Source organism: Myotis brandtii, unplaced genomic scaffold (genome assembly GCF_000412655.1).
Source record: "Myotis brandtii unplaced genomic scaffold, ASM41265v1 scaffold191, whole genome shotgun sequence".
NCBI lineage: Eukaryota > Metazoa > Chordata > Mammalia > Chiroptera > Vespertilionidae > Myotis > Myotis brandtii.
The window spans coordinates 457,587-466,394 of record NW_005357115.1 but is presented as its reverse complement, the minus strand read 5'-3'; the positions used below and the strand labels follow the sequence as shown (position 1 = coordinate 466,394).

At 41.7% G+C, this 8,808-nt stretch overlaps 1 long non-coding RNA gene across 1 annotated transcript; it reads left to right on the top strand.

Moving 5' to 3' along the window:
* Positions 1 to 428: 428 nt before the first annotated feature.
* On the top strand, positions 429 to 2,651 carry LOC106725828. The gene is made up of 3 exons (XR_001361809.1): positions 429 to 631; positions 853 to 1,151; positions 2,190 to 2,651. It is a non-coding gene; the product is annotated as an uncharacterized LOC106725828 (long non-coding RNA).
* The last annotated feature ends 6,157 nt before the right edge of the window (positions 2,652 to 8,808 follow it).

Sequence of the window (8,808 nt, the reverse complement as noted above, 5' to 3'; positions counted from 1 at the left end):
AATCCTAAACCTGCTCACTGCTTACTTCGCCTCAAGCATTACTTCCTATAAAAACCACAGGGAAGGCTTTTGCTCATGCTTTCCTCTTACTCAGTGGTTCTCAACCTTGGCTGCACATTAGAATCACCTACGAATCTTTTTAAAATCCTGATTTCTGGGCCTCATCCTCTGGAAATTCTGTTTCTTTGTTATGGGGTGAGGCCACAACATTAGTATCAAAGAAACAGAATTTTCGGAGGATGAGGCCCAGAAATCAGGATTTTAAAAAGATTCCCAGGTGATTCTAATGTGCAGCCAAGGTTGAGAACCACTGCTCTTACTCCTTCTGACTCCTGACCAACCCTGGTGCTTCCCCACATGTCCCTGTATAATTTAGCATGCCCCTTCCTTTCAGGAATTCTAAGTAACCAAATATCTTTTCAGTGGCAATCATCTGTTGCCTCACCATACCTGGATAAAACCATAATCACAGGTACTTGTGAAAACAATTGGTAACCTGCTCCTGCTATGGTTGGAGGGAAAGATGGTGAGCTCCAGAACAGGGGCCTGGTTTCAGTTGTCTTTAAATCCCAAAGGCTAGCACACTATTTGGAATCACTGTAAGCCTCAAGACCGTGACAGGATCAATGAGGTGGGTCCTAACACACCTTGACTGTTACAACCATTGAACAAAACAAAATAAAAACTCGCTGGATCCACAAATCTAACATGGCAATGAACGTTCCCCCTCATCAGTGCAGACAGATAGGTCTGCAAGATGCATGGTTATCTCGGCAACCCACGGGGGGTGGGGGCAGAATAAATAACTGTGTAATGAATCACATATCATATCAAGTTCTATCTTCCTAACAGCATCATTACTGACGGAGGTATCGTGGTTTTAAAACATATCCGCAAATTCTTTGACACTCCTCCCCTCAAGAGGTGGTTTTATTTTCCTGCTTCTTTGCGTGACTGGTAAACTTTGATTGGATGCCAGACATTCTGACTCTATCTCATTGGGTGCTGGATATTTTTGTATCCCTATATATATTCTGGGACACAGTTAAGTTGTCTGAAAACAGTTTGATCCTCTCAGGTCTTGCTTTGAAGATTTGTTGGGTAGGACCAGGGCAGCACTGAGTCTAGAGATCACTTCCCCCGCTGTGAAGGTAAGACTTTTCTGCGTACTCTACCCAATAACCTGTGAGTTATGAAATGTTCCAGTCTGGCTGGTAGAAACAGGCGCTCTTCCTGGATCTGGGCCAATGTGAATACTGTTCTTTCTAATCCTTCCAGAAAGTTCTTTTCCCAGCATTGGGTGGTCTGTTCACAACATACATGGATCAATTGTGCTGCTTTAAAAGGGACCCTGTGCAGATCTCTGCAGCTCCCTCTTCCCCAGCACCCTGCCCCATGAACTTGAGTCTCCTCAGACTCTCTGTCTCCTCAACTTAGGGAGTCCACTGGGCTCCTCTGGGTTCCCCTTCCTGTGCTAATGGCCTGGAGACTATTCAGGTAGTTGCTGGGACCATGTAGGGTTCACCTTGTTGGTGTCCCATTTCTTAGGGGTCACTATCCTTCATTGTCTAATTTCAGTGTCTTAAAAAATATTATTTCATTTAACTTATGATTTTTTTAGTGTGTGTTTTTTGTTTTTTTGTTATTGTTTAGTTGTTGTTGTTGTTGTTGCTGGTGGTGGTGGTGGTGTGTGTGTGTGCGCGCGCGCGCATGCACGCGTTGTTGGGCAGGCAGGTAATTTGAATTCTGTTACTCCATCTTGGCCAGAAGTAGACATTCCCAAAGTGTTTCAGAAAGTACTTCGAGCATCTACACTCCCAACCACATTGTACAGGAGTTGCTGTTGCTTTACATCTTTATACAATTTTCAGACTTTCTAATTGTTTTAGGGATTAAACTAGTTCACATAAGGGACTTGAAGTGATGTTCCTCACAATACAATCTAAAATTAAAAAAAGAGAGGAAATATTTAACCTAAAGGGATGAATCTCTACCCATGAAATTTCAGGCAGAAGGGGAATATGCTAGTACTGTGGGAATTCAGCTCACTACTCTTTACCACTAGAGTATTTCCATTTGTTTATTTAAGGAAAGCAAAGTTGTTAACACATTAAAACTAACAGTTCTGTGAAATGGAGGTAATGTTAATGCCTACTACAAATCTTACAAGCACTTAATTCCATGAACAGAGAGAACCCTGGAGATTCTTGGCAAAAATGTCCTAAAGTCCAGGGAAAGACACAAAGATGGATGTGCGCATACACACAGGATGTCTTGGGCCAGAGGAGCAGCATCAGCTGGCCGCTTCGGTCACTTGTCACGCCCTTCTCTCTCTGGGGACTGCATTGCCACCGCTAAAAGCACTTATAATTGTTTCTTTGAAAATGGCCATATTCTCCAGAGAAGCTCTCAGGCAAGAAATCTAATTATCTTGGAATTATTGAATTCTCTGGGTACCGTCTTCTAGGTAGGCAGACAGAGTCTTTATTTCATTTTTAGAAAGGTTGTTTGCTGTTACACATAATGGACTGTTTGTCCTCTTCCTCCCACCATGGTTTGGAAAGAGAAGCAGTGGAATTTATCAATCCCTCCTCTACACCTGGCCTTCATCAAACACTGCAAACAACCAACACTGTGTAGAAGCATTTGGTTAAAAAAAAAAAAAGCGCAAAGCTTTGGTAGTGAGCATAGTTATTAAACTAGAAAAATGTCTCTACAATCTTCATTTTATTTTGTTTTTAGTATTTGTACATCCACAGTCCTCATTCTGCAATAACATTTGTTTTGTGGTTGCTGACGGATGTGATAAAACAGTCCAAGATCTGCTTTCCACAGTTCTTTACAACAGACCAAAATAGCATTCTTGTTCACGCAAGGATAGCCCAGCATTGGCGTGCATTCTGGCCAACTAGCCGAGGGTGAACAGAAAGTCCGTGGTCAATTTCTCAGTGGTAGAATATCCTCTTTATAGTTACAAAATTGCTTCCTCCAAGGACAAAAACAAAGCTGCTTTATGCTACTTTTTCACTTCGTCTAACTCAGAGGGTGCGAGTCACAAGAAATGGGAGACACGGGTAATCACGGCATTTGTTTCTGGAAATAAAATGGTCTTACTTCCTTGTCAATGTGAGTGCCAGGACTTCACTGATGAAAATTAAGTAAAGGTTTTCCATCAAAGAACTTTCTTTTGGAGGCTTTAAAATTCAAACTGCCATCAAGTCTTCCGCATAATAAAGCATGTTTTGAAGTTTCTCGGATTTCTTTAAAATGGGCATTTATATCTTTTACGTACTCTTCAAGTAATATTTGCAGCAGAGAAAGGCCATTCCAATTTGCTGACACTACTTAGAGTTGTGTCTTTCATTTGCTCTGATTAGACATGAGGAATGAGAGAGGACCAGTCAGGATAGTTTCAATCAACGTTAGTTCCTATTCAGTGTCAAGCTTGTCTCTGAAAAACCTTCCGTATCCAAAACCGGGACAGATCTTAAAAATGAGTCCTCGCCCTAGCTGGTTTGGCTCAGTGGATAGAGCATCAGCCTGCAGACTGAAGGGTCCCAGATTTGAATCTGGTCAAGGGCACATGCTCAGGTTGTGGACTCGATTCCCAGTGTGGAGCGTACAGGAGGCAGCCGATCAATGATTCTCTCTCATCATTGAAGTTTCTATCTCCCTCTCCCTTCCTCTCTGAAATCAATAAAAATATATATTAAAAACAAAAACAAAAACAAGTCCTCTCATCATGCCATTTCCTTTCTTCATGAGACTCTAGTGGGTTCCAAACCTGACTGCAGGGTCCTCAATTAGAATGAAACCACTCATTTTAAAGTCGAAAAGAAACATTCTTGCCAAATGGATCTGGAAGCTCCCAGAGTACTGTTAGCCTCAGAGCCTCTGGAAGGAAACTTCAGAATCACCCTCAGTACACCCTTCCCTTCCTCCCACGTTCAACAACCAAAGGGCTACCTTAAAAACATCTCTTCCCATGTCCAGCGAGAGCTGCTCTCTCCATGCCCTACCATCACTCATGTGCATATAGGCCCCAATGAGTCTCCCTCCTGCCGGTCTCTCTTCAGTTACATCGGCCTTTCAGACACGTGACCAGCACTGGATCGCTTCTGTGCATAGGTGTCTCCCCCTTTTGTCTTGCCGCTTGGCTTTTAGATGGTCTTCTGTGGGGAGCCCTAAGGGCTGAGCTGACTGAGCCCCAAAGCTCCTTCCCTCCTCTTCAAAGGAGCTCCTCCTCCTCTATGACTTGTGTTTTGGATCTTGGATGGAATATTTCATTGAAAAGGAAGCATGCTCATTAAACAAACCTACAAAGCACTGGCCACAAGATAAAATCTGACTTCCTTACCATGACATGGAAGGTCTTCTACGGAAAGTCCCATCCTACCCAGGAGCCTCATCTTCCGTTTCTCCCAGTAACCTCTGCTCCAAGCCTTCATCAAGGGCATGACCTCTGACATGTCAGGGTTCCCACACTCCTTGTTGGATATACATTTCTGCACTTACCTCCCTAAAGAACTCCTAGCAACCTTGAAGACACAGCCCATTTGTTACTTCTTCATTAAACCTTCCTCAACTTTCCCAGTTAATTATTCCCATCTTTGTGCTCCCATCATATTATAAACCTTTATCATTGCACTCTCCTACACTGCATTGTCATTTTATATGTCTTTCTTCCTGGAACCTACCGTGTCTCATTGATCTTCAGATCCCTGGCATTGACAAGAGACATATGAAAACATGCTCAAAGTCACTAATCATCTGAGAGATGCAAATCAAAAAGACAATGCGGTACCATCTCACACCTGTCAGGCTGGCTATCATCAACAAATCAACAAACGACAAAGTGCTGGCGAGGATGTGGAGAAAAAGGAACCCTCGTGCACTGCTGGTGAGAATGCAGACTGGTGCAGCCACTGTGGAGAACAGTATGGAATTTCCTCAAAAAACTAAAAATGAAACTCCCATTTGACCCAGTGATCCCACTTCTAGGAATATATCCCAAGAAACCAGAAACACCAATCACAAAGGATATATGCACCCCCTATGTTCATAGCGGCACAATTCACCATACCTAAGATTTGGAAACAGCCTAAGTGCCCATCAGCAGATGAGTGGATTAAAAAACTGTGGTACATCTACACAATGGAATACTACGCTGCGGTACAAAAGAAGGAATTCTTACCATTTGCAACAGTATGGATGGAACTGTAGAGCATTATGCTAAGCGAAATAAGCCAGTCGGAGAAAGATAAATACCACATGATCTCACTCATTTATGGAATATAATGAACAACATTAACTGATGAACAAAAACAGACCCAGAGACAGAGAAGCATCAATCAGACCGTCAAACCTCAGAGGGAAGGTAGGGGAGGGTGGGGGTCAGGGGGAGAGATCAACCAAAGGACTTGTATGCATGCATATAAGCCTAACCAATGGACACAGACACCAGGGGGGTGAGGGCATGAGCAGAGGGGTGGGGAGGGCAATGGGGGAATAAGGACACATATGTAATACCTTAATCAATAAAGAAAAAAAAATCCCTGGCATTGAGCACAGCTTTCTTGGCACATAGGAGGCATTCTCGATTTAATGAATGCTCTCGTGTTGTATAAGACCAAACCTTTTCCCCAATCACTTTTATTAATGTCTGTGTATGAGACTTTCTAAATTCAAATTATCAAATAAACAAAAACAATCCACTTACAATATACTAGAAAATGAAAAGGACCTTTGAAGAGGGGAAGAATGTGGGCTGACAGAACAAAACTAAGAATCACAACTGACCGACTGACCAGGTCGGAGATTTGCAAAGGTCAGCTATTTGCACACACTTGGAAACTCTCAGGAGTCTGTAAGCACCAGAGTGAGCTGGCTTTGAAGAATGAAACTAACATTTTCCCCTTTACTTTAGGTACAGCTGAGTCTCACTAATTCAGACTAAAATGTGGGACAACTGTTTGAATTAATGAAATTCAGTATTATAGGATGTTTTATATGTAGTTGCTGTTTTAACACTGTAGACTTTGTTTAATGAAAGTACAGGATTACCCTATGCAAACTCAATTGTTAATCATTTAAAAATAGTCCAGTCTACCATTTGTCTGTATCATTAATTCCATCACACACATTATTTTTCAAAGGTAAGTCAAAGGGAAACATCTTAACACTTGTTTGGATGATCACGACTCTGAACTAGGTTCCTATGAATCGATAACATTTCAACATAAACGTCTTCTTTCAGCAAATATGCATCAATGCATAGTATTCCTGGAGGCTGGAATGAACCGGGCTAGGAAGAAGCTGCTCTGTGCTCACTTCATGTTTCCAAATTATTTTCATGGTGAATTCAGCCAGTTTTCCATAGCTCATGTAACTCCAGGCTGGCTTGAGTTTCCTGCTTCCTTCTTTGGCAAGACCGCACCAAACCTTTTCAAGAGATGTGTTCTTACTTAGAGAAAAGGAAATATCGGATCCAGGCTGTTTTACATGTGCTGGATGCCAAGCACCAAACAAAGCAGCTCAGCTTTTCAAAGATTGGATGCTGTAACTGTAGCCACTTGAGCAAAAGCTCTATCCCTGGACAAGCCAAGTTAAATAAGGCAGAATTAGGGAGCATTAAACTGATCTCCATGTCTAGTGTTCATAAATCTGCATGAAAAAGTTCTGAATCAAAGAAAATAAATTTAAAATGTGTCATACTGGTTCTCATCCAATGGATCTGCGTGTTTTGGAGGAGAAACACATGGCTTGGTGTTACTGCGAGGACTGTCTCTTCTCAGTGCAGGTTGAGTTTCAGGCTGACTGAGCAGAGGGAGACAAGAAAATGCTAGGTTCTGGAAGACAGCACCTGAGATCACACACTTGGAAGTATTGCTTCTACGTAAGGAAGAGGAGGGAACAGTCTCATGATGTCTTGAGAGCCATGACATCGGAGTGGAACATGGGAGATCTACTGCCTCATCTATCACCAGATGCTCATCTCAGGCACAAGGATACAAAACTGTGAAGAATCAGACATGTGTCATAGGTCCTAAGACACATGTTTGGTGAATTTTGGGCCCTTGAGTAGAGGAAACTTACTAAGGTCTGTTAAGTGAGAGGGAGTTGTATTGAGGAGGTTGATTTTATCACAAATGCAGTGCATTGAGTAAAGCAAATGAGTTTTGGCTATAACTAGGGACCACCCACTGCATAACAATATTGGACATGAAGCACATACAGTACAATGTGAAGAGTGCCCCCTAGGGTAGTGCAATGCAGAGCCTCTTCTCCACAGCACAGTCCAACATATGAACCAACCTGCTTGGCTGCAGTTGACTAGACGAGGGATAAATGCGTGCTGAGCCAATCAGAGCAATCAGATTCTTTCTTTAGGAATTTCGATTGAGAAATTTCCAATTAATATATAAAGACAAAGTCAACTGTTATCTTCTGGAACAGGGTGTGTATGTGTTTTGGGTGGTGACTGGCAAGGATGAATCTCTGAGGTTGCATATTTTGCAGAGGGAAAAGAGTGTAGCCAATAACTAGAGAGAAGTAGCAACAAGAGATAGAAGGAGGACCCTCCTCACAGCTTCTCTGTTCCTGGCTGCAGCCCTCTCCCGAGGTCCAGCTGCATTTCTGTTCTGGGTGCCATCAGACACCCCTTTATCCTTAAAACAAAAGTGTTACAGAAACTCACTTAAATTGGTGGTAGTTACTAATAAACAAAGCATTCCAAGGAAGATACTAAATAAAACAGTCACTTATGGTAATATTGGCTTTTGTTTCTACAAGAGTCTGCCTCCCTTTATAAGATGCTAGTCTCAGGGAGAAATATACGTAACCAAATCAGGCTTTATATTATCGACTTATTTGAAAGGGTCCAAAAGAGCAGCCATATGAACTGTATAATTTGGTCTCCTGGTTAATATGTCTTTCTATAGCAAAGTTCTTTAAATTCAACCTGGTGCCACTTGCTACAATGTTGACCTCCTTCTTGCTGGTTCTCATCTAAGTGGATTTGGAGAATAAATGACAACCAACCACTCTTGGAATAATAACCTTAAGAGCTAGACATAGAAATAGGCAGAAATTTTGAGCTAACTTGGTTCAACCTTCTAATTTCACAAATGAGGAGTCTGAGACCACAGAGGCTTATGTGATTTGCCCAAGGTCACATGTCTAATTGTGGCTGAGCAGGGATGAGAACCCAGATTACAAGCTGCCCCAAAGCCAAGTTTCATCCAAGAGAAATGCTGAAGGCAAAGCCAGTCATTTTTCTGGTTGTTAATTTTAACTTCCCAGTTATATGACCTGGATAGCTTCTAGCTCTGGGGCACTTTCACGGGTAAAAGCCCTTGGCACATGACTGATGGCTCCGCTGTTCAATTACTGACTCAGTAGTATATAGTTAAGTCATTGAGCTTTTAAGATCATCTTGACAATTTTGTTCTTGTTAGAATAAAAGGAACTTCTGAGTTTCAAGTTCATAGATCTTATTAAAGGAATACGTAGTCCAAGATGTTCAAATTTCAGAAAAGTATACACCACATGAAATTAAAATTGTTCTAAACCAAAAGAAAAAGGCGGGGAGGGAGAAGGCATATATACTTAACTATGTGTTAATGATGTGCTTGCAAGTTATGACCAAGTCAATTTTCAGTATGTGTTACAAGTGGAAATGGCTGTTATTATTACCATTTCATATGATTTAGGTTTTACAGAGTATAGAAATTCGTATGTGAGGTGGTCTAATCCTGTTAAGTCTATAATGCTTCTCTAACATCACATTTTTCAGAGAAAAAAAAACAA